The sequence below is a fragment of the Pleurodeles waltl genome, chromosome 3_1, assembly GCF_031143425.1.
Source record: "Pleurodeles waltl isolate 20211129_DDA chromosome 3_1, aPleWal1.hap1.20221129, whole genome shotgun sequence".
Classification (NCBI taxonomy): Eukaryota; Metazoa; Chordata; class Amphibia; order Caudata; family Salamandridae; genus Pleurodeles; species Pleurodeles waltl.
Window position 1 is genome coordinate 106040547 of NC_090440.1, and position 25926 is coordinate 106066472.

Here is a 25926-nt window from a genome sequence, read left to right on the forward strand (position 1 = left end):
CAATTCAAAAGGGCAGAAATGCACTGTAATTACAGGATACGGTGCATTTCTGTCCTTTCCCTTGTGCTGGCGCACAATTTGCTACCTAGCACCAATGCAGGCGCCCTGCACAAAACAATCCTGAGACGTGTTGTCCTCTTACTAAGTGTGCTGAAGAGTGCAGTACACACAAAAAGTGGAAATAACAATCCTCGTTGCGCCTGCCCTGCAGAAGTGTACACTTTTGACTCATTTCAAGATTCACAGATCCTTGTCTATCTGGGAATATATAAAAACCCATGGGTGTTGCCTGGAAACACCCATCAGAGTGTTATTCAAAGCAGTGACTTCCGCTGAGTTGCCTTACACCATATCTACGAGGGTATGAAAATCCATGCAAAGTGGCTTTGCATGGCCTCGTAGATATGAGTCTGCACTCTGCACAGCAGGAGTGGCATAATCAGTGACGCACCCGCGGCACAAGGCGCTTCAAAATATGCCCCTAATTCCGATCATCAGAAATGCCAGAAGTGCTCAACATAGTGCTACATTAAACACATTATGATTACTGTTGTTACATAATTATCAGTAGTAGCATTACACGGTTCATCCCTCATAGATGAGCAATTTACTATTAAAACTGTGTGAAGTATTGAAATGTGAACACATGGTATTTAACTGTGGTAATATGTGGAGACAAGCGTGCCAGGCCATGCAGAATCTGGATGCAGAATATACAGTGTATGAAAATAGTTACATAGTCTCAGTGGTTTGTCTTCCCTGATACTTCACCAGTGTATTGATACTGAAACATGCCAAGCTTGCACCACAGCTTGGTAATCGTAAATATTACTTTGGCTTTACACCCACATACTAATTATGATGTCAGGGACATGAGGTTTTTAAAAAAAAACCAATAGTTTCCACATGATGTATAATTCATAGGAAAAACAAATACATTGGTCTGCACATAAATAGGACAGCCTACTGAAACATTGTGTTAATATGAATTTTTGAGCATAGCATTGATTCGGTACAGATGAGGTGAGCCTTTGACACACAAATTAGTCTGTATGAAAAACTCATATTTGCGCTCAAGAATGCCATCAGTTACAAGACATTTTGGTCTAAAAGTCAGCCCTGCCATAGGAAAAGTTCAATCTCTTCGTCACGCTCGTGTAACTGCCATCTATTTATATTTTCACATTTTTGCAGGTACAATTTAGAGAACTAAATGCCCTCTAGCAATGCCCTTTTAACACCAGGCGAGGCATCATTCACATGGGCCCTCCGGCAATCCCTGCCAATCTGTCATGTTAAACTCAATAGCTTGTTTTTTTACAATCCTGCTGCTAATTGCATCACACATCTGGAGAACAGAAAGGTGAATTCCATCATGTCCAGCTACTTTTATGCTGACCTTGCCAGTCAAAGCACAGATGTCACCACCTTGGGGCTGGAGGATATTTGACTCTGCTAGATGGAAGCCGATTCGATCTGAAAGCTGCTGTCAGAGATTTTTATATCCTGTTTTGCCAGCAGAACGATTGACAGCTCCTTCCAAATGCTGCGGTCGTGGGTCATCCACCTCTGCTCCGTCCAGGAAGGTTTTGGGGTGATCTGTAAAGCAGGGGCCTAGAAAGAGGGAGGTACCCAAATCGTGTTTTCCTTGAGCAATTTCCCATTAGAAAATTATAGACACCACTACAGGAACAAGCATTTTCAATGCAAAGGGTCTCGCATTTGCTCGATTTAGAGCTATTAGCAGTGTAAAGAAAAAAAAAATGCAGCGCAATGGCGCTATGTAAAATGCAGCGCAATGGCGCTGCGTGGAAAATAAACAGATAAAGTAGTCCAGACCCCAGGCTCAAAACATCGAGCCTCGTATGTTTCTAGTAGTTTACGGGTGCTGTGTAGGTGGGCTAAACACCGGAAAAAGCATGACGTATGCATGCTTTTCACAAATGAAAGCAAGCAGATTTTAAAAGGCAAGCCCACAAACCAATGTAAGTGACTGACGTGCCATGGGCGTGGTTTGAAGCCCAAAGAGAGATTACTGAATGGACTGAGCGCTTTGCACTCGCCCATAAAAATGGCTCTACAGTGTTGCATCAAATTACTAGAACGCTAGATCTTTACTCAAAAAAGTGTGCTTTTTGTGATTTTGGGTCTTATCTACAATAATTTTGTGCCTCATTATTGAGTTGCAAACTGATTACTGGTTGCGAACTCATGAAATCAGTAGGTATGAAGTGCGTTTGCAGCACTATATTTAGCATTTTTTTAATGAGTAACGAATCGTTTTACTGACTTCAAATAGCGAGTAGCAAATAACAAACATTATTTGTGAGATGCTAATCGAATGCTCATTCCAATCGCAAGTAGCAATAGTTGTAAAAACACCTTTTTGCATATGCAATTTGCCACATCTCAAATCAAGTTGTAATCATGTGCAACCTATATAAACAGCTTCAAAATGCATCAGATAAAAAAAAAAGCATTTGCAATGGAATGGGTCTCGCATTTGCTCGAGTTAGAGCTATTAGCAATGTAAACTCCTAACCAGACTTTTATTGCCACATAAACTAGTCCTGAAGAATCAGGCCCCATATTTCTGAAAGAAGTCCTCCGAGAATTTGGAGGCCAGCCAGGAGGTTATGAAACTCTGGTAGGATCAGAAGGTCACTCTGGTAGAGTTTCAGCCAGACCTGAAAATGTAGGTGATAGAGCCAATGGAGCCCAGGGCCCTTCAAGACATTTTAAGGACCCTATGAGGTGAATGAGCATAAGTGGGAGGCCACCTACCTAATGAACCTCAAACCCAAAGAAACCCCCTAAGGGTGTTGCAGATCAATCGGCTCAAGCCACCCTTTGAGAGGTCTGAGGTCACCATTCTCCTGGTGAGGGATGATGGGATGAAAGAGGAGAGTGAACCTCTCCCTGACCTCCTTTCCTCCAAAGAGCATGATATGTCAGTAGAGAGTGTCAAACTCTCTCTTATTCTGACTCCCAAACAGCAGAGGGGCTGTCATCAGTTGTTGGGTCAGTTTGCCTCCCTGTTCTCCTTCACCCATGGGCTTACACAACTGTGTACCCACAACATTGAAACTGAAGATAGTATGCCTGTAAAGAACAAAATGTATAGATTGTTGGACAAGGTGAGAGCTAGTATCAAGGAGGATGTCTTCAAGATTCTGGCATTAGATGTAATTGAGCTTTCCAGCTGTCCTCTGTGTGGATTACTGAGGACTCAATTCAGTGACCAAGAGTGAAGCTCACCCCATCCCTGAGCTCATGACCTCATAAACAGGCTGAATGCTTCCAAGTTTCTCAGTACCTTTGATCTTACATCAGGGTAGTGGCAAATTACTTCGAATGAGAGAGCAAAAGAAACGTCAGCATTCTCAACCCCAGAGAGCCACTTCAGCTTTGGGTGATATCCTTTGGTTTAAAGAATGCCCCTGCCACATCCCAGATTCTGTTGATCAGTACCCTGGCAGGGAAGGAGGTATTCTATGCCACTAACCTAGATGACATAGCTATCTTGAGCGCAAACTGGTAGGAACACGTGTACCACCACAAGGAGGTACTTTAGACCCTGCAGCAGGAAGGCCTGGCCATCAAGGTCAGTAAGAGTCACATACAGCAGGGAAATGTGATATATCTCGAAAACAAGATCGGGGGCAAGGTGCAACCCCTCCAGGCCGAGATTGAGACTATCCTGGCATGCCAACCCCATAAGACTCAGGCAGAGCTGACACCCTTCTTGAGTCTCACCAGATTTGATTTCAAAGGAAGTTTGTTAAGGCTTATGGGACCATTGTTGCCTCCTTAGCTGAGCTGACTTCCAAGAAAGATCCAACATGATTAAGTGGGTAGAGGCCTGTCAGAAAGACTTCCACACTATTATAAATACCATGGGCCCAAAAGTCTAAAGCTAGATCTAAAGTCCAACTTTACTATGAGTAAATTTAGGGGGTGATTCCAACTCTGGCGGGCGGCTACTGCCGCCCGCCAGGCGGAAACCACCATTTGGCCGCCACAAGGGCAAAATTCCTCAGCCCCCATTCTGACATTCCCGCTGGGCCGACGGGAATGAGGCCGCAACACAGGAGCCGGCTCCGAATGGAGCCGGCGGTGTTGCGGCGGTGCGACGGGTGCAGTTGCACCCGTCGCGCTATTCACTGTCTGCCATGCAGACAGTGAAAAGCAGGCCGGGGCCCTGTTAGAGGGCCCCTGCACTGCCCATGCCAGTGGCATGGGCAGTGCAGGGGCCCCCAGGGGCCCCAGGACACCCATTACCGCCAGCCTCTTCCTGGCGGTGAAAACCGCCAGAAACAGGACGGTGGTACGGGGGTCAGAATCCCCAGGGCAGCGCTGCCCTGGCGGATTCTCCCAGCCGGGGCAAAAACGGCAGATGACCGCCGGCCCCGGCAATCCGACCGCGGCTTTACCGCCGCGGTCGGAGTGGGGATTAAAGCACCGCCAGCCTGTTGACGGTGCTTCCATCATTCGTGGCCCTGGCGTCAGAATGACCCCCTTAGACTTTTGGTGTAAGTTTAGACTTTTGGTCTAAACCTAGACCAAAAGTCTAATCTTAGATCAAAAGTCTAACTTTACAATGAGTTAGATAGACTTTAGGTCTAAACTTAAACATTTGGTCTGAATTTACTTTTGCAAATCGGGCCCCATGTGTATGGTACCTGTACTCAAGGCTCCTTTCTTCTTCAAGGAATTTATTGTGCAGACAAATACTTCAGAGCATTAGATAGGGACTGTCTTACCACAGTTGATTAGGGAGGGCCTAGACCAACCTGTAGCCTTCATCAGTAGGAGGTCACATCTCCAGGCTCAGAGGCAGAGTGCTATTGAAAGGGAGGCCTTTGCGGTTGTCTGGGAACTGAAGAAGCTCAGATCACAGACACCGACTCTGAACAAATTATGTGGCATAGATAAAGACTAAGGCCCTCATTACAACCCTGGCGGTAAATGCCGCTTACTGCCGTGCTGACGGCCGCCAACATACAGTGACCGCAGCGGTATACCGCTACTGGTATTATGACCCACTCAGAGAAATCCGCCACTATACAGAAACCCAAACAAGTCTGCCAGCCCAAAGGTCAGTGATAAACTGGCGGTACCAAAACCCACACTGTTACGCCAACAGAAATACCCCCACAGTATCAGGACCCACGATTCACCGTGGCGGTCTTTCAACTGCGGTAAACTATTGCTGGTACACACTGCCGTGCTCAAAATACGCACACACTGACAAAACTACACCACATTGGACAATTCAAAATGCACTCACCTGACACACATACACACACCACACCCACACACCCAACCCAATATAAAACACACACCCACATTACCCACAACCCTTTCAGCAAAACAAAAAAAGATTGAAAACTGAGAGAGAGACAAGCCAGGGGCACCCACTCAATCTGAGCCACAGAACACCATCACCCATACACCATCCACGCACCTCACAGCACACACCCCAACACCGCACCCCACACACCCTCACACCACATCCATGGCACCCCAAAGACACCCCAGGTTTTCAGAGGAGGAGCTAAGGGTCATGGTGAAGGAAATCATCCGGGTAGAGCCACAGCTATTCGGATCACAGGTGCAGCAGACGTCCATTGCTAGGAAGATGGATCTATGGCGGAAAGCCGTTGATAGGGGACAACACCCCAGAACAAGGAATGACATCAGGAAGAGGTGGAACTATCTATGGGGAAAGTGTGTTCAGTGGTTGCAAGACACCAGGTAGCCATACAGAGGACTGGCGGTGGACCCCCACAACTAACAATATGGGAGGGGCAAGTCTTGGCAATAATGCAATCTGAGGGCCTCGCAAGAATAGCAGGAGGACTGGACTCTGGTAAGTCAAATCTTTACTAGTATATCCCCCACCCTAACTGCATGCCATCAAAAACTCCTACCCCTACCCTCACACCCATCACTCCACCACCTCACATATACCCCACTATAACAACCCACCCATCCTAAAACCGAGCCTTTCATGCAACACCAATGCATGGACACCCATCACAGACCTGCATGGACACCCATCACTAAAGCATGAACATTAGAGAGAATCACCGAGCCTACAAAATCACCACCTTCACAAGGCAAAGGTGACAGGGCAATCCCAACCATACAGGGAAACACACCCATGCACAAGATGGCACATGCAGATACAATAACACTGAATTTACATCCCCACAGGACCCCCACTCAACGTCACCGGAGAGTAGGTGCCACCAACATCTAGTCCCCTCCCCCAGAAGAGGCCCACAGTGATGACAGCAGCTCTGCACGCCTGGATCACGATGACCAACCTGGCCCATCAGGTACCTCTGGACAGTCAGTTACCCTGCCACAGTCCCATACCACCACAGAGCCTCCCCCCTCAGGAAACACCAGCCTAGCACCCACCCAGCAGGCCCATACCTCTGGCCCCAGGACACGTCAATCAGCAGTGTGTCCACCACTACAGGGACCATAGGCAACCAGACAAACACAGCACAATCAGGGACCTGGGGTCAGTGGCAGTGGGCACACGGTTGAGGGGACAGAGGCACAGTACAACAGGGAAGCTGGGAGGACTGCTGTGCGACAGGGGGAGGACAGGCCCAGGGAGCCCACTCTCCACGAGGCACTTGCAGGGATCCTGGGAGCATGCCAACATTTCCAGGAGACCTTGGACCAGATACTCTACAAGTTGCAAGAGACCCAGCGGATGCAGGAGGGACAGTACCTGGGGATCAGGGAGGACCTCAAACACATCCACACCATCCTGGTAACCATTGCAGGGATGCTGGCTGACATGGCCAACACCATGAGGGAGGCAGCGGTACACCAACTGGCCCCTGACACTAGCCACACCGATGAACATCCCTCCCACCTCTCCCGGTACTAGTGGACAGGAGGCCCCACCACAGGACCAACTGGCCACCAGCACCCCACCCCCTGCAGAAGGAGAACCACCCCACAAACGGTCCCTGTGATCCAGGCAGAAGCCAGAGAACATTGCCAAGATCCCCGCCAGGAAATAAGACTCTCCTGATTGTCACCCTTCTGTCCCACTCTGTTACCCTGTCCAGTTTGAACTGCTATAGCTCCCCTTCCTATGCCCCATTGGACAATGCACCTCTGATACCAATAGACTGGACACTATCCTGGACTTTTCTCCATCAGCAACCCAGCCCATTGCAATACCCCCTCCACTTATTTGCACAAAAATAACACCCTTGGAACTAATACAAGTATGGAGGGTGTCAATTGATTCAAATATGTATTTGCTTAACAAGCTGTAAACATTACCATTCAACTGTACAGTCATGTATACATAGGTATGACCTGTAGTGGGCAGCAGGGAACACACCAGGAGCGAGAATGGGGCACAGAGATCTGAAAATAGAGATGCCAAAGGGAATAGTAAGTGGGCATACAATATGGAAATTCAGGCTGCCATGTACAATGTCTGTTGGACTTTTGGCAAAACGCAGGGTCATCCCCAGTCTTTTTGCCTCCTTTGATCCTGGTTTTTCTGACCTCTCACTGTTGGCTCTAGGACTCTGAGCACTTTATCACTGCTGACCAGTGCTAAAGTGCAGGTGCTCTCCCATCTAAAGTTGGTATGATTGGCTTATACCTAATTGGCATATTTAATTTACCTATAAGTCCGTTGAACAGTAGTATCTCTATACCCAGGGCCTGTAAATTAAATACTACTAGTGGGCCTGCAGCGCTGCTTGTGCCACCCACTAAAGTAGACTTTCAAAACCTGTCTCAGGCCTGCTAGCGCAGGGCCTGTGTGCGCAGTTTTCTGCCACAGGGACCTGGCATCTAAACTTACTTGCCAGGCCTAGAACTCCCTTTTTACTACATCTAAGTCACCCCTAAGGTACGCCCTGGCTAGCCCTATGGGCAGGGTGCCATGTATGTAGAAAGGCAGGACATGTGCCATATTGCATGGCCTGTCCTAGTAGTGACAAACAGCCTAACTTGGTGTCTCACTGCTGTGAGTGCTGCCTTCTCATAGGATTGCATTAGAAATGCCCTTCCTCATGTGTAAGGGGTATTGTTTGATTTATGAGGGGTAGAGTAGGCATGTTTGGTATGGTTGTGATGGTGATAATAAATGCTGCTTACTGGTGCGGGTGTATTTTTTATTACTATCACAGTAATGCCGCTTCTAGAAAGTGCACATTTATCTGTGCTTATGACTCTGGTGTTTTGCAGCTTGACTCCAATCCACGTCTGGGCAGAGTAACAGTTGGGGCTTTGTGCATACTTTTCAGACAGCCTATACACAGGGAGGGTGGAGGTGTCACAGAGGTGCATCTGCATACTGAATAGTCTTCCTGGGCTGAGAGAAGGGAGAGGCGGGGCACACCTGCATTTGTTACGACTGTGCCCTGGCCTCACACAATAGGGTCGTTAACCCCCCACTGATGTTTGGAGCCTGTGCTGAAAGGAGAGAGGGGGCACTCCCAGAACCAGTTGTAACTGGCTGAAACCTCCTCTCCCTACCATTGTAAAACACTGTAAGAACTGACTATAAGTACAGGGGAATTTTCCCCACAATTTGGAGACTCTTGGAATCACCTTGGAACTGGACACCAAAGGCTGAAAGGACTCACCAGGAACCGCCATGGACTGCTGCTGCTGTGCTGACCTGTGACTTGCCTGGTCACTGTGAAGGACTTGCCACTTGCTGCCTTTCCCTTGTTCTGGCCTGTAGCTGGGCCCTCCACCTGAGGACCTTGTCTTAAGATTCTGCTCCCCAGGGGCAGGGTGCTGTGGCCCCTGACCCCTGCATCCATTTCTTCACAAGGGGTGCTTCTCCGTGGTTGCGGCTGCCATAGCGCTGATCGCAGCGCGCTTATGGAGCCTTGGGAGCTCGTAGGCTCCTTGCTGCATTGTGCCCCTTTAAATAAGATCACTGCAGCGGCCCGGGAAGCTGGAAGAAGACTCGTGCACTGCATCGGGTGCAGGCGAGTGTCTGCTCGGGCCCCAGGAGGGGTCTGATCTTCTTTTGGCTTCACAGCAGGACCAGGGGAAGGCACGGGAGTGCCCCCTTCCCCCTGGCCTCTGCATTAGGAGCAGGACGCTCCTTTTCTGCTGTTAGGTAAAACGGGCATTATTGTGGGCCCCCCCCTTGGTGGAAGGGCCAGTGGAGGCCCGGGGCAGCCCCCAGGGATCGCGGGTCCCGGGAGGGGCCTGTCATTAAACCGGAGGGGGTGTGTGGTGCCCCATCCTGCCCTAAGTTGTTTTTGCTGGCTTTGGCCCCCCTTGTGAGGGCCGGTGGAGGCCCTGGGGGGCCCCCAGTAATCACAGTCCCCAGAGGGGCCTGTCTATAAAAGAGAGGAGGTGCATGTCGCCCTCCTCTGACCCCAGAGTATAAGGGAGGCCCTGTTTTGCGCATAGGAGCGCCGGGGGCCCCATTGTTCGCCTTCTGGAGGTGCCTTCATCCAACCAGGTACTGTTTAAAGGACCAATATAGTTGCAATCCAAAGTTCTTTCTACAGACTTTTGTTGGATTCATATATTACCTACCTAAAAGATAGGTGGGAAGAGAGGGACCTGAAGTTACAGTTAGCGTGCCTAGCTGTTGAGGAGAGAAGGGCTGAGGTAGAGAAAGCCTTAGTACAGGAGAGGATGGCAGAGGCGGAGAGGGCCTTTGCCACAGAAAGACTCGCTCTAGAGCGCAGTCTGAAGGTTCTGGACTCACCAGCGCTGCAGGTGGAGTCCAGTGGTGGCAGCAATGTAGAGTGCTGTAGCCAAGATGTTCCTCACACACCCTTTGTTCTGGTACCTAGGTTCCAAGAGGGGGGTGACATACGTCAGTGGTTAAAGGAATATGAGAGGGCTCTGGTAGAGCGTAGGATCCCTGAGAAGGATTGGGGAACTGGCCTAGGGAGCTTTATTCCTGAGGAGGGGAGGGATTCCCTACTGACTCTAGAAGAGAGTGACAGGGAGGGGTACTCCACTATGAAGAACGCACTGATTGAGAAGTATGGTTTTTCCCCTGAGGAATACAGAAAGAGGTTTAGGGGCGGTAAGAAGCTGTCCCACCAGACTTGGGAGGAGTTTGTGGAGGATTGCTGCATTGCACCAGATGGATGGGTGAAGGGAAGCACAGTAAACAATTTTGAAGGGCTGTTTAATCTGATTGTCAGAGAGCACCTGCTTCATTGTTGTTTTTCAAAGTTACGCCAACACTTGTCAGTGTGTGAGCTCTCTGACCGAAGGGAGCTTGCAAAGGAGGCAGACTTCTGGTTGCGTACCAGAGGGTCTGGTGTGGCATTAGGGGGTGTTCCTAATGAGAGTGGTCTAGGTGTTTCCCAACCAGGTGTGGTGGGAAAGGCTTGTGTCCCAGGTAGGTCCCAGTGTATTGGGGCAGGTAAGGCACCCCATTTCCAGTCTCAGAGGAGAGGAAATGGGGTTGGGCTGAGGCCCAGGGTACCCAAGCTCCAGTCCCAGGTCCTGGAGGGTTTCATGAGTGAACGCCAGGAGGTGAGCCTAGCCTGTGCCGTAGGGCCAGCTGTTCAGAAGGATCCCATTTTGTCATTAGGACTTGGGTGGGTGGCTGGTGATAGCGTTCCGCCAGTCCTGGTGTCTGGTAGTCTCGCTCTACAGCGGAGGAGGCGGAAATCCAGGCATAGGGTTGAGAGGGGGCTGCGGGCTCCAGTGGAGAACCTGGAGGGTCAGCTCTGAGAGCAGAGCCCCCCAGCAATGACCTTGGTGAGACCATTTTTGGGCTGGGGGAGATCCCAGCTGTCAGATGGGCAGAGGTCAGGAGACCTGCGCCAGCCAGACTCTTGTGTGGCCCTTGGGGAAGGTGTTTCACTGGTGGGGGGTAGGTGTGCCCCCCAGGAAGTCCTGGTGCGCCAGGCAATGATTCAACCGCAGGGTGGTGACTCTGGGTTGGATTGTTCAGGGGGTAAACTCTGACCTGATGGGGAGTACGTGTGCTCCCAAGGAAGTCCTGGTGCGCCAGGCAGTGGTTCAACCGCAGGGTAGTGACTCTGGGTTGGATTGCCAGATTCAGGGGGTAAGCTCTGATCTGGTAGGGGGTAGGTGTGCTCCCAAGGAAGTCCTGGTTCGCTGGGCAATGGTCCAGTCTAAGGGTGTCGTCCCTGGACTAGATAGAGAGGTTCAGGGTGTAAACTCTGACCTGGTTGGGGGGGGCGGTTAGTGTGCTCACCTCCCCGTGTGAAACTTCTGGTGGCTTCTCCCGAGGTGGGGAGATGCAGGACTCTGGAAGTGGGGTTCAGGGAGGGGGAAGCCCGCCCCGGACCCTGGTGCAACCCAAGGGTGTCGTCCCTAGGTTGGGTGGTCAGTCGCCAGGCAGTGATCCTGGGCTGGCGAGAGAGTTGTGCAGGGCGGCTGTACCCAGCACCCTGGCAAGTGTGGATTCTGGTGATACCCCTCCTAGGAGAGAAGGGCGGGATCCTAGACGGAGGGGAAGAAGGGAGGAGAGCCTCACCTCTAGCCCATGTAGAACCTATGGGTGCGGACCCTAGGTTGGTGGATCAGTGGCAGGGTAGAGCTTCGAACTGATTGAAAGTGGCGTGGAGACAGGTTGCTTTGCACCTGGGGCTACCGCCCCCCACTCGTTATGGTTTCAGAGACCAGAGGCTCCTAGATGGTTTGTGGCCTGGTTCTGGCCATTGGCAGCTAGGGAACCCCGTGGGTTGGTCTAGGCTGCCTGGGAAGCATTGACAGAGAGATCCGAGTGGAGTCAGGAAGGCGTAGAACTGGAACATGACCCTGCTGTTGTGGGCCTGGGTCCTTGTTCTATCGCCCCAATCAGGGAAGTACATCAAGGTATTGATTGTTCTCCCCTGGCTTTTGGCTGGTAGCGGGTTGTGTTGGACGTTTGGCCATACGCAGGGTCATCCCCAGTCTTTTTGCCTCCTTCCTCCTGGTTTTTCTGACCTCTCGCTGTTGGCTCTAGGACTCTGAGCACTTTATCACTGCTGACCAGTGCTAAAGTGCAGGTGCTCTCCCATCTAAAGTTGGTATGATTGGCTTATACCTAATTGGCATATTTAATTTACCTATAAGTCCCTTGTACAGTGGTATCTCTATACCCAGGGCATGTAAATTAAATACTCCTAGTGGGCCTGCAGCGCTGCTTGCGCCACCCACTGAAGTAGACTTTCAAAACCTGTTGTGTGCACATATTCTGCCACAGGGACCTGGCATCTAAACTTACTTGCCAGGCCCAGAACTCCCCTTTTACTACATGTAAGTCACCCCTAAGGTACGCCCTAGCTAGCCCTATGGGCAGGGTGCTATGTATGTAGAAAGGCAGGACATGTGCCATATTGCATGTCCTGTCCTAGTAGTGACAAACAGCCTAACTTGGTGTCTCACTGCTGTGAGTGCTGCCTTCTCATAGGATTGCATTAGAAATGCCCTGCCTCATGTGTAAGGGGTATTGTCTGATTTATGAGGGGTAGCGTTGGCATGTTTGGTATGGTTGTGATGGTGATAATAAATGCTGCTTACTGGTGTGGGTGTATATCTTATTACTATCATAGAAATGCCACTTCTAGAAAGTGTGCATTTATCTGTGCTTATGACTCTGGTGTTTTGCAGCTTGACTCCAATCCATGTCTGGGCAGAGTGACAATTGGGGCTTTGTGCATACTTTTCAGACAGTCTATACACAGGGAGGGTGGAGGTGTCACAGAGGTGCATCTGCATACTGAATAGTCTTCCTGGGCTGAGAGAAGGGAGAGGCAGGGCACACCTGCATTTGTAAAGACTGTGCCCTGGCCTCACACAATAGGGTCGTTAACCCCCCACTGATGTTTGGAGCCTGTGCTGAAAGGAGAGAGGGGGCACTCCCAGAGCCAGTTGTAACTGGCTGGAACCTCCTCTCCCTACCATTGTAAAACACTGTAAGAACTGACTATAAGTACAGGGGAATTTTCCCCACAATTTGGAGACTCTTGGAATCACCTTGGAACTGGACACCAAAGGCTGAAAGGACTCACCAGGAACCGCCATGGACTGCTGCTGCTGTGCTGACCTGTGACTTGCCTGGTCACTGTGAAGGACTTGCCACTTGTTGCCTTTCCCTTGTGCTGGCCTGTAGCTGGGCCCTCCACCTGAGGACCTTGTCTTAAGATTCTGCTCCCCAGTGGCAGGGTGCTGTGGCCCCTGACCCCTGCATCCATTTCTTCACGAGGGGTGCTTCTCCGTGGTTGCAGCTGCCATAGTGCTGATCGCAGCACGCTTATGGAGCCTTGGGAGCTCGTAGGCTCCTTGCTGCATTGTGCTCCTTTAAATAAGATCACCGCAGAGGCCCAAGAAGCTGGAAGAAGACTCGCGCACCGCATTGGGTGCAGGCGAGTGTCTGCTCGGGCCCCAGGAGGGGTCTGATCTTCTTTTGGCTTCACAGCAGGACCAGGGGAAGGCGCGGGAGTGCCCCCTTCCCCCTGGCCTCTGCATTAGGAGCAGGACGCTCCTTTTCTGCTTTTAGGTAAAACGGGCATTATTGTGGGCCCCCCCCTTGGTGGAAGGGCCAGTGGAGGCCCGGGGCGGCCCCCAGGGATCGCGGGTCCTGGGAGGGGCCTGTCATTAAACCGGAGGGGGTGTGTGGTGCCCCATCCTGCCCTAAGTTGTTTTTGCTGGCTTTGGCCCCCCTTGTGAGGCCCGGTGGAGGCCCTGGGGGCCCCCCAGTAATCACGGTCCCCAGAGGGGCCTGTCTATAAAAGAGAGGAGGTGCATGTCACCCTCCTCTGACTCCAGAGTATAAGGGAGGCCCCCGTTTTGCCATAGGAGCGCCGGGGGCCCCATTGTTCGCCTTCTAGGCACTGGAGGTGCCTTCATCCAACCAGGTACTGTTTAAAGGACCAATATAGTTGCAATCCAAACTTCTTTCTACAGACTTTTGTTGGATTCATATATTACCTACCTGCGTTTGATGTTTTTACATATGTGCATGCAAATGTTCCTTTTATGGGCATGACTTGCTAATATGTTTCCCTAACTTGCCATATTTTTTCTAATGTTCCTACTATGGGCGTTTTATGATATTCTTCTGACAAGTGTTCTAATGTGATGACGTGTTTCCTGACTACTGCTTATGTTGCAGAATACTGAGTAACCTGTGTGTTATGTGTGACTACTGCTAATTTGCAGAGTAACTAATGTGTAACGTTCTGACAACTGCTAAGGTAGCAGGATAGTACTAATATGTGATGTTTGGTCTGATAATTGCGTTGTGTACAATACAGTATATTTTCATATAATCTGGTGTTGTGTTTCCTTTGTGGTGGGGATATTGCGTCACATGTGTGTGTGTGTTGTGCAAACGCTTTACACATTGCCTCTGGGTTAAGCCTGACTGCTCGTGCCAAGCTACCAAGGGGGTGAGCAGGGGTTATCTTGGACGTGTAACTCCCTTGCCCTGACTAGAGTGGGTGGGTTCTGCCTGGCTGAGGTGCATACCCTAGCCAACCAGAAACCCCATTTCTAACAATGTCCAACACAAAACTGCAATGGAAAGTGAAGTTACAGTGTCTTACCTGTGTGTCACTGGAAGTACTGTTGTATGAGTGATCTTCTGTTGTCTACATCTTCTTCCTCTGCCTCCTCTTCCTCAATGTCCACAGGCTCCACCGCTGCCACAAGACCATCTCCAGGCTCAACTTCATGCAGAAAAGGCACCTGGCATCTCAACGCCAGGTTATGCAACATGCAACATGCAGCGATGATCTGGCACACCTTCTTGGGTGAGTAGTACAGTGATCGACCTGTCAGATGGAGGCACCGGAACCTGGCCTTTAGGAGGCCAAAGGTTCTTTCAATGATCCTCCTTGTTCGCCCATGTGCTTCATTGTAACGTTCCTCTGCCCTTGTCCTGGCATTCCTCACTGGGGTCAGTAGCCATGAGAGGTTGGGGTGACCAGAGTCACCTGTAAATATTCACGGGATGCCTGTTAGACATACACTCACCCTTAGGGACAACCCCACACCCATATACCTACATCAACTGGGTGGGGACCATGAGCTCACCTATTAGCCACACGCAGTGCCTCTGGAGTTGAAACATCACATATGGAATGCTGCTATTCCTCAAGATGAAGGCATCATGCACAGAGCCAGGATACTTGGTATTCACATGGGAGATGTACTGGTCCGCCAAATACACCATCTGCCCATTCAGAGAGTGATAACTTTTTCTATACCTGAACACTTGTTCATTCCTCCGGGGGGGACAAAAGCTACATGTGTACCATCAATGGCACCAATGATGTTGGGGGTATGTCCCAGGGCATATAAGTCAGCTTTCACTGTGGCCAAATCCTCCACCTGGGGGAATACGATGTAGCAGGGCAGACAACACTCTGATCAACACTTTGGAGAGCATAGGCTGTGACATCCCTGATGCCATGGCCACTGTCGCTTGGAAGGAACCACTTGCCAGGAAATGGAGCACTGACAGGACCTGCACTAGAGGGGGGATACCTGTGGGTTGCCGGATAGCTGAAATCAGGTCTGGCTCCAATTGGGCACACAGTTCTTGGATTGTGGCCCTATCAAGTCTGCAGGTTAGGATAAAGTGTCTGTCTTCCATTGTTTCCAGATCCACCAGGAGGCTGTACACGGAAGGACGTCTCATCTCATATTCATCCTCAGCGGTTGAAGTCTAAGGAGAAAACGGTGACCAGAGGGTCATATTCACAGATATGTTGAAATAATGATGCATCTCTTCCTTTACAGAAACAGTATGTGAATTCGAAAGTCAGTTGATGTGCCAATGTCTGCTGTGACACAGTTAGGTGCCATGGCCTGTGCCCCCCTGAAATGGTGTCTGCGTGAAACTGTGAGGAGAGACAAGAGGAAATGAGGTAATTCCACTGGCGTTGTGCGCTGTAGCGGTCGACAACTACTGCGCAACTTCGCATTGGTTAACATTAGGCCCTGTGGGTTACAGGAGCCAATGGCGATGTACGCTGGCAGTGATGATATGCACCGCCATGGACGTGACCGCCATTTTCTAACTCTTCACTCACTTGCTACCTGACCTTCAACAGGAGAGGACCTACACTGCAAGTGCTGCTGTGACCTGTGTCTGGAAGCAACAATGGCTCATGTGTCTGGGGAATGGGCCCCTGCCTTCACTTCAGAGGAGTTGGAGAGACTGGTGGATGGGGTCCTACCCCAGTAGACTTTAATCTATGGTCCTCCAGGCAAACAGGTGAGTATACTGTGAGCATAATGCGTGTGCCATGAATGTATGGAGTGCTGTGTGTGTAAGCCACATGTAGGTGGGGATGAGGGGTCCTGAGCAGAGTGCTGCATGTATGGTGGTCAATGTATGTGCGTAAGGGGATGGGAGGGATATGGTGGGCCTTGAGTATGACAGTCCGGATGGTATGACTAATCCCTTTTCTGCTGTCTTTTTCCTGCAGGTCAGTGCCCATCAGAAAAAGGGTATTTGGCGTGCCTTTGACATGAGGAGCACCCACTGCCGCAAACGGTGGGAGGACCTGCGCCGCTGGGCAAGGTAGATGGCGGAGAACCAGCTGGGGCTGGCCTCCCAACGAGGAAGGGGTGCCTGTCATACCCTGACCTGCCCTGATGTTCTGCATCCTGGCGGTGGTCTATCCAGAGTTGGATGGGCACTTGAGGGCGCTTGAGGGCATCACAGCAGAAATAAGGAGGTGAGTACAAAGTCATAATCATGACTTTGTGCTTTTTAAGGTTTTACCTGGGTGGGGAATGTGGACTGTTGGTGCCCCTAGGCCAGGGCGAACATGGCAGGGTAGGTCCCTTGTTGGTCAGGCTCTGAAGCACTCCAACCCCAATGGTGTTAGCGGGCATCTACTACTGGGCAGGGCCCTATTTGTTTGGTAGTGCATGGCCTAGTGCATAGCGCTGCACCCTGTGTGTTGTGTACGCCAACAGTGGTGTTGTTGCTGCAATTGACCAAGTGTATCCTCTGTCTCCCCCCCCTTTTTTTGTCACCCTGTCCTCGTGTGCATTAGAATCATCTGGCAGAGGAGCAGAGGCACCGGCAATGGAGGGAGCTGCATCCCACATGGGCCTGGAGGCCGAATCCACAGAGGGTGAGGGCACCAGTGGGACGGAGGGCGAGGGGAGCAACATGACGGAGACAGGAGGGGACACTACCGACAGCGACTCCTCCTCCGATGGAAGCTCCCTGGTGGTGGCAGGCACCTCTGTGCCCACCCCAACAACAGGTACAGCCGCCGCCTCCCTACCAGCACCGCCCTCCCAGCAGTCCCTCAGCATGTTTCTAGTGCCCGCTCACCCAGGAGGGTGGGCATCTCCTTTGCTCAGTCACCACAGGCCCTACCCCAGTCAGCCCTGCTGCCCTCAGTGAGGAGGCTATTGACCACCTGAGATCCCTCACTGTTGGGCTGTCAACAATACTGAATGCCATCCAGGGTTTCGAGAGGCATTTGCAACAAACAAATGCACACCTGGAGGGCATTCACTCTGGCGTGGTGGCCCAACAGAGAGCATTTCAGGCTCTGGCCTCCGCACTAATGGCAGCCATTGTCCCTGTCTCCCCCCTCCTACTTCCTCTACCCAGTCCCAATCCCCTCAACCCCAGCCTATCCCAAGCACACCTTCATACCAGCATTCACCCAAATCAACACACAGAAGTGGCTCAGGCAAATACAAGCACCACACTTCATCTCACAGGTACTCACACAAGCACCATCCCCATTCAGACACACCAACGTCCACTGCCTCCACTGTGTCCCCCTCCTCCTTGTCATCCACCTCTCTCCTAGTATGGTCTCCACTCACACCTGCATGCACTACATCCTCATCCACTACCTCCATCACCAGCACGCCCATCACTACACACCCCTCACTGGCAGTCACCACCCCCACATCCATGCACACTCCCCTGTGCCCTCTCCCACTGTGTCTCTGACCCCTCCTCCCAAAGTACATAAATGCAAGCACACACCCACCCAACAGCTATCGACCTCACAACAGCATCCAGCTCATGCACCTGCACAGCAGACTGACACCACCTACAAACGCGCCCTCTTTCCTCCACTCTCAAACCTTCATCCTCTTCCCACCCCAATGTCCCTAATAAGCTTTTCCTAGTCAACATTGACCTCTTCCCTACCCCCAATCCTTCACCTCGGCCCAGGGTGGCCAGAACCTAGCCCAGCACCTCAGCCACCAAGTCCATGTCCACTGTGGACTCTGCAGCTGTCAGAGGCTCCAAGGGGGCACCCGTCAGCCCAGCCAGTGTACCACCAACCCCTGCCAAGGCCAAGAAGATTCCACCACCTGGCAAGGTCAAGAAGGTGACAGCATCCAGCAAGGAGAAGCAGCCACAACCACCCAGCAAAGCCACGTCAAAGACTCCAGCTGCCAGACCCAAGGTGACACTACCATCTGCCAAGGGCAGGAAGGGGCACAGAACAGCAGCCAAGGCACTTCTGCTGTCCAAGCCTGCAGGTGAAGGACTGGTGGCTACCAGCACAATCGCCAGCACTGCCACCTGCACCACTGCAAGCACCACCACCTGCACCATCACCTGCACCGCCGCAAGCACCACTACTGTCAGCAGCAGCAGACCGAGTGGACAGCCATTCGAGGCTGCAAGGGAAGGGCTGGAGCCTCTCCCCACCACAGGCAGCACCAGCACCTGCACCGCAGCCAGGACCACTGCATGCACTGCCGTAAGCCCTGCCACAAGCACCACCACCTGTACCACTGAAAGTAGCACCACTGCCAGCAGCAGCAGCCCCAGTGGGCAGCCACCTGAGGCAGCAGGGGAAGGGCTGGAGCCTCCCTCCACCATTGGCAGCACCCCCACCAGCACCGCCACTACCACCACTGTGCAGCCATAGCCGCCGGCGGATGGACTGTAGCCCTGCCTCCATGTAGTATCATACATCCTGGCCAGTGCAAATCTCGTGGCTCTAACACCCAGGTGAGGGACTGTGACCTGGCACCCCCCAAGTGCTGTGTCACTGGGCACAAAGCCCCCTCCAGAACCAGTGGAAGGAGGCATCCACTCACCCTATCCTTGGTAGGATGAAGCACACTAGGCATAAAGCCCCCTCCAGAACCAGTGGAAGAGGGCATCCAGTCAGCCCCTCCTTGCCAGGAAGAAGCACACTGGGCACATAGCCCCCTCCAGAACCAGTGGAAGAAGGCATCCACTCACCCTATCCTTGGCAGGATGAAGCACACTGGGCATAAAGCCCCCTCCAGAACCAGTGGAAGAAGGCATCCACTCACCCTATCCTTGACAGGATGAAGAACACTAGGCACAAAGCCCCCCCCAGAACCAGTGGAGGAGCCACCCACTTGAGAGACTGTGGCTTTGCACTCCCCAGGACCAAGCAGTGGGCAAACCAACCCACTTGAGAGACTGTGGCTTTGCACTCCCCAGGACCAAGCAGTGGGCATGTAGCCCCCTCCCGGAGCAGTGGCACTGTACCATCTTCTGGCTGAGGTGCCACCCCTTCCCAGGCAGGAGTCAAGGGTGGGCTTGGCCTATGTGTTATGGCCCAGTGGGCCACAGACTATTTTTGTGTCGACATTGTCCCTCATATTGGCTATATTGTATATATTGTACATACTATTCATTTATTTATGTACGTATTTCTACGGATTTCTAATATTACACTAATTTGACTCCATTCCTTTTGTCCTTGCGTTATTCCTGAGGGTTCCCGGGTGTATATGTAATGTTATTGCATCTGTTTGTGTGTATGGTGTTGGGGGTTAGGGTGGGGTGGGGGTGTTGCGTTTTGGGTGTGTGTGTCACTCTCTTTTTCCTCCCCTCTCCTCTGTGTGCAATACTCACTGTGGTCGTCGTCACCGGCATTGGTGCTCTTGGTATATGAGCAGATACACCAGCATGGAGAGGACCTACAGCTCGGGCTCCATGGCATCCTGGTTCTTCCTTGAGTGTCCAGAGGTGAGTGGTTTCCCTTCAAAGTACTGTTTCTACCGTGCTTTTGAGGGCGCTGGTACTGCCCCGGAAAAGCTGGCGGATGGGCGGGTTGTAATTCTGTGGGCGCTACATGGTCTTCCGCCTGGCTGTTGGCGGTTACTGCCGCAGTGCTTGTTGCTACCACTGTGGCGGTCGGAGTGTTAAAGTGGCTCTCTGTGTTGGCGGTTTCCGCCATGGTCATGGTTCCATTTTTGTTACCGCCGGCCTGTTGGCGATATTACCGCTGCTTTAACACCGACTGCCAGGGTTGTAATGAGGGCCTTAGTGTTCAATAGCTCATTGTTTTGAGTTAATCTGAATACTTCTTTGAGCATTCAAAAAGACAGCCAAAACCCATTCACATTGGAACCAATCAAACCATACAAGCCTGTGATCAACACTGCTCTCAAAACCACCAACAGGCACCTTAGAGTTTGAGCCTTCTCAATCTTGACCTCCATCTTCAATGCATTACCTACAGTCAACCTTTAGAAAGACCTGATCATCAATATTTTCTCTGAATAATCACATCAACCCAGTTGAAATTCCAGTGACTGCTGTCACCATGAAGCCACTGACTGCACGCCGGCTGTACAAGTATTAAATAGAAATAAATACAAAAGCAAATACAAGCAGACTTCTTCTAGACATTTGACTAATCCACTATCACCATAAGAAAGAAAGTGTGCCTAAACTGATGTCCACACAAATCTTTCACATTAGCCAGTTGGAAAAAATAGAAATTAAACAGCCCCAGGACTTTTTGTCATGCATACAGCTGATATCTGTTGATACTCTGCGTTGGAACTGAAAAATAGATACGAAAGAGAAGAAGGGAAGGAGTACAGAAGGGAGGAGTACTACAGGAGGAAGGGTCTTGGTGTCGGAACATACCATTGACACACAAAGGAGAGAGTATCCTGGCTCATAGTAGTGACCATTGGTTATTTGTGGATTTGCTCCGGTCTTTGAAGTATTAGTCTCAATGCTAACGGCGGTGGGTGGAGGGGGGGTGTTAGGGAAGGATTTGCCTCCTATCCTTCGAGGCCTCATGGTGATCACTATGCATCGCATGATGGAAGTGGGTAGGAGAAGATAATGAGAGGTAGGAGGTAAGCAGGTTGGATAACATAGATACAGCAGAGTATGACAGAGTGGTGTAGGGAAAGGTAAAGAGGATATGAGCAAGATAGAGGAGGGTGGTAGAGAATAACCAAGGGGAAAAGGCGGCGGGGAACAGGAAGTGTGGTGTTGCACCCAGTGCCCAACGTTGTTTGAGGGGGAGGGGAAAGAAGAAAAGAGAGGGAAAATGGGGAGGGAGAGGTGAAACAGGAGTAGCAAGGAAGACTTATGATATTATCGATCAAAAGATGGGTCATGAGGAGGGGGGGTGGAGGAGAGGAGGGATGTGGTGGAGGGGCCATGCAATAGTAATGAGGACTTTCTTAGCATTGAAAGCAGCAGTCAGGACTAAAGTGAAAGTGCCAGGATGTTCGCTGGATCTCCAGGGAGGAAGGGAGCCCATACTTGAGTGAACAGGGTGGACTGGTCCTCTGCATCATCGCCACTAGCCACTCCTCTTGGAACATATGTGTCATAAGTGGGTCCAGATTGCCCACCACAATGCAATCCAGTCCCCGGATAACAAGGATCCCTTTGTATTTAAGGTGAGATGATGTCTAACGAAAAGGGAAACCATGGATCGCTGCCATTTATGGTGTTAGAGTAGAGGGGTAGTGCCTCGCTCTTGTCCCAGGTCACCCGATACCCGGATCGGAGAGCAAAGCCATCAATTACTTCTAGTAAGGCCGGGATAGAGTGGTCCAAGTTTGTTAGGGTGAGTAGAATAACCTCTGCATACAGGTAGAGCTTGGCATTTTGACATCACTATTCAGGAGGGATATAGGGTAATAACTACAGTGAAGGAGGAGATCCCAACTGGGGTTAGGGAGGACCGCTATCACTGCCCTGTTGGATATAGAGCCTAGTGATCCCTCACGTCTGGCCTCCCAGAAGGCTTAATAGAGGAGGTCAACCGTCTATTTGCTTGTCCATTTGTAGAATTCTGTGTGGACCCCATACTCTCCTGGTGATTTGTGGTATGGGAGATTGGATTTAGCCTGTGGAATTTTGATCGTACTGATCTCTCTAGCTAGTAGGGTCCGTCCCTCATCCGTCAAGTGGGGAAGATGGGCAGTATTCAGATTGGATTCCAGTTGGATAGGGCTGACCTCTGTTTCTGGTGTGTACAGGCCCTGATAGTAGTTCACAAACTCTTGAACTATATCTTGCAGGCGAGTGAGGATCTCACCGGTCAAGGAATAGATTTCAGGAATAGCCTGTGCAGCTTCCAGCTGACAAAGTTGGGATGCTAAGAGTCTGCCTGCCTTTTCCCCGTGTTCATAATGCCGTCCATGGAAGCGTTGAAATGCACATTCAGCCTTGGAGGTACATAGTTCATTGAGGGCCATCGGCGCATTCTCTAGGTGCCAGCACACTAGTAGTGAGGGTTGAGCATTATACAACCGAGTGAGAGATGTAATGGTGCTTCCCACCTCAGTCTGGTGAGCTGCCTTTTGTCTGATGGCTATCACTGCATCACGCATAATTTTTCCTCGCAGGATCGCCTTCGAAGCCGCCCACAGTAGCCTCTAGGAATGGACTGAACCCTGATTGTCCTACAGGTCAGTGGAGACATGCGTTCGCAACTGTGTATTGTGCTTGGGAGAGGTTGGGGTTGAGGGGATTGGGACTGGGTAGAGGAAGTTGGAGGGAGGAGGCTGGAGACAGGGACAATGGCTGCCATCACTGCAGAGGCCAGAGCCTGAAATGCTCTCTGTTTGGCCTCCACGCCAGAGTGACTACCCTCCAGGTATGCATTTGTTTGTTGCAAATGCCTTTCGACACACTGGATGGCATTCAGTATGGTTGACTGCCCAGCAGTGAGGGATCTCAGGAGGTCAATAGCCTCCCCATTGAGGGAAGCAGGGCTGACTGGGGGAGGGCCTGAGGTGTCTGGGACGAAGGAGATGCCCACCCTCCTGTGTGAGCGGGCACGGGAAACACGCTGAGGGGCTTCTGGGAGGGCGGTGCTGGTACGGGGATGGTGGCTGTACCTGTTGTTGGGGTGGGCACAGAGGTGTCCGCCTCTGCCAGGAAACTTCCATCGGAGGAGGAGTCGCTGTCTGCAGTGTCCCCTCCTGTCTCGGTCGTGGTGGTCCCCTCACCATCCGTCCCACTGGTGCCCTCACCATCGGTGTATTCGGCCTCAGGCCCTTGTGGAATGCAGCTTCCTCCGTCTCCGGTGCCTCTGCTCCTCCGCCAGATGATGCTAATGCACACAAGGACAGGTTGACAAAACAAGAAGGGGGGCAGAGACAGAGGATACACTTGGTCAATGCCAGCAACAACAATACAATTGGCGCACACAACACACAGGGAACAGCCCTATGCACTAGGCCATGCACTGCCAGTTACAAAGCTAGTCACCAGCCCATGGGGTACATAGCATAACGCCATAAGCTGCACATCTGAAACAAACAGGACCCTGCCCAGTAGTAGATGCCCACTAACACTATTGGGGTTGGAGGGCTTCAGAGCCTGACCAACAAGAGACCTACCCTGCCATGTTCACCCTGGCCTAGGGGCACCCACAGCCCACATCCCCCACCCAGGTAAAACCTTAACGTGCGCAAAGTCAGGATTCTGAATCTGTACTCAGCCCCTTGTGGCTGCTGTGATGCCTTCAAGCGCCCATCCAACTCCGGATAGGCCACTGCCAGGATGCAGAACATCAGGGGGGTCAGGGTACGACGGGCACCCTTTCCTCGTTTAGAAGCCAGCCCCAGCTGGGCCTCCGCCATCTTCCTTTCCCAGTGGCGCAGGTCCTCCAACCGTTTGCGGCAGTGGGTGTTCCGCCTGTCAAAGGCCCCCCCGGGTCTGCACCTCCTTGGCGATGGCACGCCAAATACCTTTTTTCTGATGGGCGCTGACCTGCAGGAAAAAAGACAGTAGAAAAAGGATTAATTATACCGTCCGGACTGCCATACTCCTGGCCCACCAAATCCCTCCCATCCCCTTACGCACCATAAATGCAACACTCTGCCCAGGACCCCTCAGCCCCCACCCCCTACATGAGGCTTACACACATAGCACTCCATACATTCATGGCCCAATCATCATGTTCACAGAGTACTCACCTGTTTGTCTGGAGTACCACAGAGTAAATTGTACTGGGGTAGGACCCCATCCAGTCTCTCCAGCTCCTCTGAAGTGACGACAGAGGCCCTTTTGCCAGACACTTGAGCCATTGTCACTTCCAGCATCACTTGCAGTGTGGGTCCTCTCCTGTTGAATGTCAGGTAGCACGTGAGTGAAAAGATAGAAAATGGCGGTGACGTCCAGGTCAGTACGTACTGTCACTGCCGGCATACATCGCCATTGGCTCCTGTAACCCATGGGGCCTAATGTTAACCAATGTAAAGTTGCGCAACGGTCATCGACAGCTACGGCGCACAACGCCAGCAGAATTACCTCATTTCCACTTGTCTCTCCTCCAGATGGTCAGGCAGCCACCATTTCGGGGGGGCACAGGCCATGGCACCTAACGTTTGTCACAGCACACATTGACACATCAACTGACTCTCGAATTCTCATACTGTTTCTGTACAGGAATAAATGCATCATTATTTCAACAGATATGTGAATTTGACCCTCTTCTCACCGTTTTTCTCCCTAGACTTCAACCGCTGAGGATGAATATGAGATGAAGACATCCTCCAGTGTACAGACCCCTGGTGGACCTGGCAACAATGGAGGACAGACACATTATCCTAATCTACAGACTTGATGGGGCCACAATTCAAGAACTGTGTGCCCAATTGGAGCCAAACCTGATTTTAGCTATCCGCCAGCCTACAGGTTTTCCCCCTCTTGTGCAGGACCTGTCAGTGCTCCATTTCCTGAAAAGTGGTTAATTCCAAGCGACAGTGGCCATAGCATCAGGCATGTCACAGCCTATGTTCTCCAACGTGTTGACCAGAGTGTTGTCTGCCCTGATGAAACACATGTGCAGCTACATTGCATTCCCTCAGTTGGAGGATTTGGCCACAGTGAAAGCTGACTTCTATGCCCTGGGACATATTCCCAACATCATTGGTGCCATTGATGGTACACATGTAGCATTTGTGTGTCCCCCTGGAGGAATAAAAAAAGCTATCACTCTCTGAATGTGCAGATGGTGTGTTTGGTGGACCAGTACATCTCCCATGTGAATGCCAAGTATCCTGGCTGTGTGCATGATGCCTTCAGCTTGAGGAACAGCAGCATTCCATATGTGATGTCTCAACTCCAGAGGCACCGGGTGTGGCTAATAGGTGAGCCCATGGTCCCCACCCAGTTGATGTAGGAATATTGGTGTGGGGTTGTCCCTAAGGATGACTGTCTGTCTAACAGGTATCCCTCGAATATTTGCAGATGACTCTGGTTAACCCCAACCTCTCATGGCTATTGACCCCAGTGAGGAATGCCAGGACAAGGGCAAAGGGACGTTACAATGAGGCACATGGGTGAATAAGGAGGATCATTGAAAGAACTTTTGGCCTCCTGAAGGCCAGGTTCTGGTGCCTACATCTGACAGGTGGATCCCTGTATTACTCACCCAAAAAGGTGTGCCAGATCATTGTTGAATGTTGCATGATGCATGTTGCACAACCTGGACTTGAGACGCCAGGTGCCTTTTCTGCAGGAAGATGAGGCTGGAGTAGGTCTTGTGGCAGCGGTGGAGCCTGTGGACAGTGATGAAGAAGAGGCAGAAGAAGAAGATGTGGACAACAGATGTTCACTCATTCAACAGTACTTCCAGTGACACACAGGTAAGACACTGTAACTTCACTTTCCATTGAAGTTTTGTGTTGGACATTGTACATGGCAGCCTGATTTTCCATATTGTATGGCCACTTACT